This window comes from Colossoma macropomum, unplaced genomic scaffold, assembly GCF_904425465.1.
Source record: "Colossoma macropomum unplaced genomic scaffold, Colossoma_macropomum, whole genome shotgun sequence".
NCBI lineage: Eukaryota > Metazoa > Chordata > Actinopteri > Characiformes > Serrasalmidae > Colossoma > Colossoma macropomum.
Window position 1 is genome coordinate 297085 of NW_023495503.1, and position 10173 is coordinate 307257.

Below are 10173 nucleotides of genomic sequence, written 5' to 3' on the forward strand. Positions count from 1 at the left end.
TGAAATCAGCTTTCCAACTCCAAACCCAATTAGAGATACACCAATAGAAATGGCTTTTTCTATAGCCCATGATTTCCAACTGAATTCTCCTGTCACCATGGACTCAATGCCGAAGATACAGTCTGATACTCCTTCGGTGATCAGCCCCATGCTACTTGAGCTAATGTTCCAAAGGTAAATGCAGTGAGCAGTGTCCCTCCAATAATCTGCAAAACTCCGAGACAGAACACCAGCAGAGCTTCCCATGGGAAACAAGGTTTCTCTTCCACAGAAAAGACATATCTCAGACCTCGACTGTACAGATTGTAGGCCTCCATTTGGAGATCTTCATCAGCACTTGACACCAGGGAGAACATGGGTGATTTCTTGGCTATTGCATTCCTCCCTCTTTCTTTGATTTCCTCCAGCTTCTTGACAGCCTCACTGATATTTTGATCAAAGTAACCCAACATGTTGCACTTGGTTGTAAACTGTTTTTCGAGGCTGGTTGGCTTACTGTTGGCTGAGTCCTCAGAGGAGATTTTTACAAACTGTAGGCAGACCATGCATTCTTCAGTGAGGTATGTCAGAGACTCCTGTGCTTTCCTGAGATCATCTATGGCCTTAGTGAGGTAATCTCCCTTCTGCTGCTTTATAGTGCAGTACGCATGACTATAAAAAGCTATGGCTGCCCAACTTTTGTCTAGTTTTATAGCTCTTTCAAACAACTTGGTGCTGATATCCCATTGTTTTCTATCCAGTGCAATATTCCCAAACTTGATGTAGTGATAAATGCTAGAACATGGTGAAGTCTGACTTTGAGACTGACTTTTCGCCAGAGACAAATCAACTGTCAGACTCTTTTGCAATTCACTTCTTTTCAACTGCTCAAATTCTTCTGATTTAGTTTGCAACCAAATCCCCCAGAACTCATTTAAGATGGCGGCGGCAACAACAGCTCTTTTTTCATCTTCATCTGTGTTCCTGTGAATATCCTGAAGGGTTTTGCAGTACTCTGAAAACAGGTCCTCCCGCAGTTTCATCTCAGTGACACCATTCATCATGTCAGTTATCTTTTCTGCTGCAAGTCTATCCCTTGTTTTCCTTGCCTCCTCCAGAGAAGACACTGTCCTGAAGGCCTCCTGCAGATGATCAGTGGTAATGATTACCTGAGCAGATCCAGGTTCACCTTTGCGTGCAGTTCGGCCAAATGCCTGGAGTTCCACCCTTGTGTTCTCAGAAAGGAAAGAGAGGATCACAAATAATCCTCCACTGTTGTTCACCTCTTCTATGACTTTTATGTCTGTGCCACGGCCGGCAAGGTTTGTGGCAACAATGACATCACCAGGATGCAGTTTCTTATGTATTTTGCTCAAACTTTCTTTGTCACTGCGGCAGAAGAGAATGGTTTCACCTGTGTTGATGCCTCTCAGCTCTTCATAGATGTCTTTAGCTGTGTTGATAGTTTCACAGATTACCAAGGCTGCTCTTCCACCTCTGTATGAATTTGGGGTAATTTCAGCCATAACTACATGTTTTATTTCAGATGTCCACTCTTCAGCTGAAGTCTTCAGAGTACCTTTGACCTCAAACAGTTTCTTGCGGTTGAAAGTTGGCATTTTGCAGGCTGAGAGATTTGGATACAGGTCCTGCAAAAACAGCATTTCTGTCGCACTCCCAAGTGTCCCTGTTGTTCCATATATTTGTCCATGGTATTTTTCAAAAAAACAAATGTTAGAAATGTAGTTGATCACTGTTGAAATCGTGCTCAGATTGATTTGGTGTTTAATCTCAATAAACTGTTGTAGACCATCACCCCATTTTTTACTCGGTTCTACAATACCAGTGGATCTGTCATTTTCTATAACATATTCCCGTCCCTCCATCAGTCTCTTTGCCAGAAAGGCATTCTGAACCCACACCGGCAATTTCCTCTCTATGAGATTTCTCAGGAATCCAGGGATGCTGATTTTGTTTTTCTCATTTGTACATGGGGTGTACTGAATCCTCTCTGAGATTAATTCTGCAATGGGCTTGAGGAGAATTTCTTCAGAATCATAGTGTGCAACACAAGCCTTCCTCCAAAACAAGAAATGTAAGGTCTGGAATTTCCTGGTTGTTGTACGGGTTGGGCTTTCTAAGACAGAGCAATCCATTGTCATCTAAATTGTATACAGTAAATCCATAGGGGACATAGTTCTCAATTTCTTGGAAAAAATCTACCATTGCATTCTGACTTACAGTTTTCAGTTTTTTGAGAAGTTCGTCTTTTTTACTTTTGTAAATATCCTTTGAAAATCCTTGTGGCACAATCTTTGATTCTTCAGCAATATGTAAAATATCAATGGGATCATTAATTTCACTTTCTTCTGTGTCAAAGGAGTCAAATATGGCCTTGAAGAATGAAGCAGGGGGACCCTGTACAAATGTCTGCTGTCCTGTTGACAGGAAGCCATACTGCCAGACATGGCTCCAGATCAAATCAAATCAAATCAAATCAGATTTATTGTCACATCACAAGAGTACAGGGACACAGGTGAGTGAAAAACTTGAGTGCGAGTTCCACAAATTATGCAGAGAACAGTATTTACACATAGATAAACAAAACTATAGATAGGATAGAAGAATAGATAAAACCAATTTAACTAAAATATATACATATAATCTTACACAATAACTTAAAAATAATAATATTGCACCGAGACATATAATATTGCACTGGGAATGTAGGGTGGGTGTAATCAACTATATACTATATATAGTAATGGATATTACAATGCTATGTAGATGTGCAAGTAATCACACTAGGTGTGGAGGTAGAAGATGGTACAGTAGGTGGCAGAGTATTTAGTAAAGTGCAAGGTACAGGAAGTTAAGTGGAAGCGCAGGGGGAGAGTATTGTCTTTGGATAGGTATTCAAAGTCCAGCTATGCAAGTAAAGTGCGGGAGTACAGTGGGTGCACGTACGTGTAATGGGAAGGGTTGGGCTGGGCAGAGCAGTGATTACTGGCTGTTCAATAGCCTGGTTGCATGGGGGAAGAAGCTGTCTTTGAGCCGACTGGTTCTGGCTTTTAAGCTTCTGAGCCTCCTACCACTCGGCAGCTGAGAGAACAGACAGTGACTAGGATGGGAGGGGTCCTTCATAATCCTTCTGGATTTCCTCAGGCAGCGACTGGTGTATAAATCCAATAGGTTAGGGAGCTGAACCCCGGTGATGGACTGTGCTGTCCGCACCACCCTCTGCAGAGATTTCCTCTCACGAACAGTACAGTTCCCGTACCAGGTGGTGATGCTGCCCGTCAGGATGCTTTCCACAGTGCAGGTGTAGAAGGTCTTAAGGATGCTGGGGTTCAGGCCAAACCTCCTCAGCCTTCTGAGGAAGTAGAGGCGCTGGTGGGCCTTCTTCACCACCTGTGAGGTGTGCACTGCCCATGTCAGGTCCTCGCTGATGTGAACACCGAGAAACTTAAAGCTGCTGACCCTCTCTACCGCAGTCCCATTGATGGAAATCGATGGGTGTACTCTCTCCTGCTTCCTGAAGTCCACGATCAGCTCCTTGGTCTTACTGACGTTTAGAGAGAGGTTATTCTCCTGGCACCAGTTTTCCAGGATTTTAACCTCCTCTCTGTAGGCCGATTCATCGTTGTTGGAGATCAGGCCCACAACTGTTGTGTCGTCAGCAAACTTTATGATGACGTTGGAGCTGTGTCTAGCAGTGCAGTCATGGGTGTACAGGGAGTACAGGAGCGGGCTGAGCACACAACCCTGGGGGGCTCCGATGTTGAGGGTCAAAGAGGAGGATGTGATACTTCCCATCCTTACCACCTGCCGTCGGTCCGTCAGGAAGTTCAGGATCCAGCTGCACAGTGTGCTGTTCAGACCCAGATCCCGGAGCTTGCAGTCGAGCCTCGAAGGAACGATTGTGTTGAATGCTGAACTGTAGTCTACAAACAGCATTCTCACATACGTGTCCTTCTTTTCCAGGTGGGAGAGGGCAGTGTGCAGGGTCAGGGCGATTGCATCGTCGGTGGATCTATTCCGCCTATATGCAAATTGCAGTGGGTCCAGGGTGGCAGGCAGTGAGGAACAGATGATATCTCTGACCAGCCTCTCAAAGCATTTGCTTGCGATGGAGGTCAGGGCAACAGGTCGCCAGTCGTTCAGACAGGTAATACTAGCTGTCTTTGGAACTGGCACAATGGTGGCTAGTTTGAAACTAGCTGGCACGACCGAGAGAGACAGTGAGGTGTTATAGATGTCTGCAAAAACTCCTGCTAGTTCCCTGTAGCAGGCTTTAAGCACTCTCCCGGGAATGCCATCTGGTCCTGCTGACTTGCGTGGGTTCACCCTCTTGAAGGCTTTGCACACATCAGCTACGGAGACGGAGGGGGCGTTGGGATCAGCGGTGGGCGGGGCGCTCTCCAGTGGTGCTGCGGGAATTCCGTCGAAGCGAGCGTAGAAGTTATTAAGCTCGTCCGGCAGATCAGCGCTGGTACTGGGCAGAGTGCGAGAGGCAGTTTTATAGTCAGAGATTGTATTTAACCCCTGCCATAAGCTTCGTGTGTTGGCTGTGTTGAACTGTGCTTCCACTTTCATTCTGTACGCACGTTTAGCTGCTCTGATGGATTTACGGAGAGCGTAGTTGGATTGCTTGTACTCCTCCGTATTTCCCGCTCTGAATGCAGCGCTGCGTGCGCTGAGGGCGGAGCGAACCTCACAGTTCAGCCAGGGCTTCTGATTGGGGTAAACGCGGACTTGTCTGCAGGGCACTACGTCATCCACACACTTGCGTATGAAGGCGGTGACTGTGTCTGCGTACTCGTCCACGCTGCCCGACGAATCACGGAACATTTCCCAGTCCACATGATCAAAACAATCCTGCAGCATAGCGTCTGATTGGTCAGATCATGGCCAGTATAATGTTCAGGTGCTGCATGGAGACCATGGGGCTGGAAAGGTAGGTCAGCTGCACTCCCTGATCCAGCAGCAGTGAGTCCACTTCATCGATTATGATGCATTGATAGCTGCGATCAGGCCTCACATCCTTCATCTCAAATATCTGGCGAAGGTGATCTGCAGCGAAGGCTTCGATTGTTCCGTAGACCACGTCTTTCTGGTAGCAGTCTTTTCTAGCTTCGTCTTCAGTTTTGTCTGTGTTTGTGTCAGCTGTGATGCCAAAGTAGGAGTAGAAGTTGTTCCATTCTTGTGCATCTCTTTGACATAACACAGAAGAGCTGGACAACACATCTACTTCTTCGTTCCTAAGTGCACGCAGCACTGCAAACATTGCTATGACGCAAGACTTTCCTTCTCCAGTTCCCATCTCCAGGAGCTTTCCAGTGTCAGACAAGGTCAGGAGGCACCAGCTTATCATTTGAGTGGCTCTGGGCCACCATTTCCCTCTAGCATTGCACTGGTGTACAGCATTGCATAAGACTGCCAGGACCTCCTGAAGGTCTCCTGTGTCTGTGCTATGACTCAGATTCCTAGCTTGATGTACATCTGTGTGGTTTTTAATTTCCCCAGATTTAATCATATCTGTAACATTCTTTACTATACAGTATGATTTCTCCAGCGTTTGTTCATCAATGTTTTTCATCTGCCGTATTTCATCAAAAAGACACTCAATGCTTTTTTCTTTCTCATCTCTGAAGCTCTTTTCTAAATGCTGGATCAGTTTTTCAGTTTTTGAGTTCAAGAGCTGGAGGAGAGACTGGTTCTTTTCATTTGTCCATTCAGAAGATACCTGATATGTTTCCATCAGATGTGAAATCTTCATAATGGAAATATAGTCTTCATTGAGATGGTGGTCAGTTAATGCTACAAGGAGGTTTAAGGCTTCTACTGGTGACCAAAGTTCTTGTGCCACAAGATTTGACACCTTCTGGAAGATTTCTTTAGCTTGCTCATTTGGGGCTGTGGATTGCACTGCACAGGCAAATAAAACCTCCAAACACAATTTTTCTGCCAGACATGCCCTGTTTTTCTCTTTTTCTGTTTCTCCAGCAAACACTCGGAGGAGATTCTCAAGAAAGGTCAGAATGTAGACCTCATTAGAAGGAAGTTCTTTTCCGGTACATTTTTGCAAGATGGTTGTGATTTTATTGTCAGCATCTGTGTGTTTGTTTAGGTTAGTGTGGAGCACCTGAAAAAGAGCCTTAATAAATACGTGTCTCAATTCCATATCCTCACTTTGGAAATTACCCATAAGACTTTGCAGGGTCTCTCTAGCAGACACCAGGGCATCATTTTCCTTGAGCCTTGAAAGTTCCAGATTATGGGAGGTGCTGAGACTTCTTTCAACAACGATAAATCCTCGGCTGAGGTGAGGGTTCCCTGTTTTCATCACCTCTAAGCCATACTGAAAGTAATTTGAGACAAAGTCATCCATGGTACCATACACAATGTCAGCTTCATAGATATTCCTCCGTGACACAGTACTTTTATTCATGTTTGTGTTGACAGTAATTCCAAGGTGCTTGTAGAAGTTAGACCATTCTTTAATTTGCTCATGTGTATGAATGTCAGAGCTTAGCACAATGTCCAGTTTGTTTCCCATGCAGACTTGTGTGGCTGCAAACATGGCTGTGACACACGGATCCTCATCTACACCAACTAGTTCTGATGCCCGGCTCTTCTCGGGCAGCACCAACACACACCACCTCAGCATGTGCTGCACTGTGGGCCACCAGCCCTTTGTGTCAAAAACTGCTTTGCAGAGCTAAGACAGAGAGTTTTGGATGTCTTCTTCGTTTAGGTTTGCAAATTTAAAGGAATCTTTCATGAATGGTTCATCTATTGGGGCATTTTCTGAATATCATAGGACACCAGTGGTAATGTTATTTATCATATCGATCACAGAATCATCTAAATTCCTGAGTGTTTTCAATTCTGCAAAAGCTGAATCTAGACTGCCTGCATTTTGCTTTCTGAGAGTCCTTTGGAAATCCTGTGGGAATTTCTCAGGGCCAACAAAATCCAGAGCCTGGATGAGAGAGTGTCCGGAGTCATCTGTCCACCCTGGTGATATGTCATTCACTTGTACTAATGTGAGCACTTCAGTTATTGGAGCATCCTCTGCATATTTATCTGATAGCGCTTTGAGCAGAGTCACTGCCTCTACTGGGGTCCACTGGTTTGTTTCCACAAGTCTGAGAAGCACATCAGTGGACTCTGAATGGCTTTCCTTGCCATTTAGATGTGTGAGTGTGAAGAGCAGATGCTCCAAGCACTGGTTTTCCATTTTTAAAATGAACACAGAGGCTCTTCCAACTGCATTCTCCAGTGACAATGTGAGGGTGCCCAGGAATTCTATCAGATAGAGATCCTCAGTGGAAAGGTCCTCCTCAGCCCATCGTTTGGCTATGAGAGCAGCATCAGTATCACAGCTGTTGTGGTCAGAGATGAAGTGCATGAGGTTTAGGTACAGGGCTTGAGTCAGCAGGAAATTCTCAGGAACGTTGCATGCTGTTTGGCACCAGGGACTGCACCTGATTGGAGATGCTTTGCAGGGAAACTCCCTCAGCTATTTCCAGAGACAGGGAACACAGTTCTGTGATGAACACTTGACTGTGCTGCAGAGTGCTAAGGGATGGAGGAGCACTAACCCATTCATGGAACAGGAGTTTGTCCATGGCTGACAGGATGTTCTCCAGCTGATCAGCACTCAGCTGATCGAGAGTGAGGTCTGAAACGGAAACTGCATTTTGATGAGAGGGTTTCTAGAAGCTCATCACTGTCACTGCCTGATCCACAGTTTGTCTCAAACTCACCCAGACTACTAATTAGAGCATGTTGCTTGGACTCTTCTTCCTCTGAAAAGTGGCTGCTCAGTTGTTTCTCGTGCTGATTTTGTGCTTGCTGGTCTGACTCTTCAAGTCTTTGATTCAGTTCTTCTTTTCGTCTCTTCTTCTCTTCAGCCTCTCTTGCCCTTTGCTGTTCTTCTTTCATTTTTTGTTCCTCTTCTCTCCTCCTCTCTTCTCCTCTTCTCTCTGTCTCTCCTCTTCTCTCCTCCTCTCCTCTTCTCTTCTTCTCTCCTCCTCTCTCTGTCTCTCCTCTTCTCTTCTCCTCTTTTCCTCTCTCTGTCTTTCCTCTTCTCTTCTCCTCTCCTCTTCTCTCCTCCTCTTCTCTTCTCTCTGTCTCTCCTCTTCTCTTCTCCTCTCCTCCTCTCTCCGTCTCTCCTCTTCCCTTCTACTCTCCTCCTCTCTTTCTCTCCTCTTCTCTTCTTCTCTCCTCCTCTCTCCATCTCTTCTCTTCTTCTTTCTTCTTTATCCCTGATTGGCTTATAAAAGCAGTCTTCACACTCATATGCATTATCAATGCCAACTAGTCTGTAGTATTCCCCTCCATTGTAAACATACACATGCCACCCATTAATAGTTGTTTGGTATACATCTGAGAAGGTGCGGCATGGAGGCAAGACTTTATGACACATGCAGCATCTCAGCCGGTGGCCCATGTGGCTTTCTGATGGGGTGTTCCCCATTTTAACTGTGTTTTTCTGAAAAATGCCAGATAAAATTTAATGACAACATTGTAACATAATTTAACAATGTAACAACAAATTAACAATATAATGACAATTTCAGTTTCTTTTCAAATAAAAATGAATTGAATGACATTATAATAGTCAATGTTCATGAAACATTCTACATTCAGTGTACACTCTTATCCAGAGCAACTTACACAATCTACATTTGTGCACACTATTTATTAATACAGCTGTATCTTCACTGAAATAATTGGGTATAAGTACCTGACTGAACAGCAATCTTCATAACCCTCTCTAAGAATTGAACTAGATACCTTGCAGTTATGTCCACCTTTTTAACCATTACACCCCACTGAAAAAAGACTTTTGCTGCTAGACAAGCTAGACTAGGACAGTAGCCTACTAAGAAATAAGGTTATGTAATAAAATACGTACATAAGCAAAACCTTTAATCAGTGAATAATTGCATTCCTTTAAGTGTGCTATTTCAAATTATCACACCATCCTTTAACTTTGTTTGGTATGATTTCAGAACCTTATTTCAGTTGGCATGAAGTTAAGAGAAAAATCAGGTATGCTTTAGAATTAGAATTCAGAACCATCAGCCAACGGTGTTTTGGAATTAGACCTCTGCATTTAACCCATCTGTGCAGTGAAACACCCACATACATGCACACTAGTGAACACACACACTAGGGTCCTATCCACGACACCTGGGAAGAAATCGGGGGTTGGGTGCCTTGCTCAAGGGCACTTCAGTCACATACTGTCGGCCAAGGGGATCGAACCGGCGACCTTCCGGTCATAAGGCTGGGTCCCTAACCTCCATCCCACGACTGCCCCGACAGACATATAAAGCACCTCCCTCAGAACCTCATTAATGTAGTGCTGGAAATCAGCTGGGGCATTCATTAGCCCAAAGGGCATAACCAAATATTCATAGTGGCCCAATGGAGTGATGAAGGCCATCTTACATTCACCCCATTCCTTTATCCTGATTAGTTTATAGACACTGCACACGTCCAGCTTGGTGAAGATGGATGCCTGTTGCAGTGCCTCAAAGGCAGGTGGCATGAGAGGTAAGGGGTAGAGTCCCTGGTAATTAATACAGGGGCGAAGACCCCCAAATTTCTTCCCTACAAAGAGGAAACCTGAACCTAATCCACATATATATAATGTGTATATGTGTATATATGTATGTATGTATGTATGTATGTATGTATGTGTGTATGTGTGTGTGTGTGTGTGTGTGTGTGTGTGTCTATACCTGCTGATCCAGTGCTGGGCTTTCCCTAGCTCCAGCATCACAATCCCTGTCTGGACTGGCAAAAACAGTCCATCCTTTTGTGGAGTCCCCTGTGCTAGACCCCCTGGTCTAAGGTCCCAGTACACTGAGGAGTAAATTCCCAACCCCTATCTCGATTACCTGTTACCTGCCACCTGTCCTTGGGGCCAACTATTTCCCCTGTCTGCCCCAGAATGTAAGGCCATGGAGGATTATATCCAGGAGTTCTTGTCACTAGGTATCATCTGGCCATCAACATCCCCAGTGGGAGCAGGTTTCTTCTTCGTAGGGAAGAAATATGGGGGTCTTTGTCCCTGTATTAATTACCGGGGACTCAGTAAGATCACTGTTAAGGACTGCTACCCCTTACCTCTCATGTCCTCTGCCTTTGAGGCACTGCAACAGGCATCTATCTTGA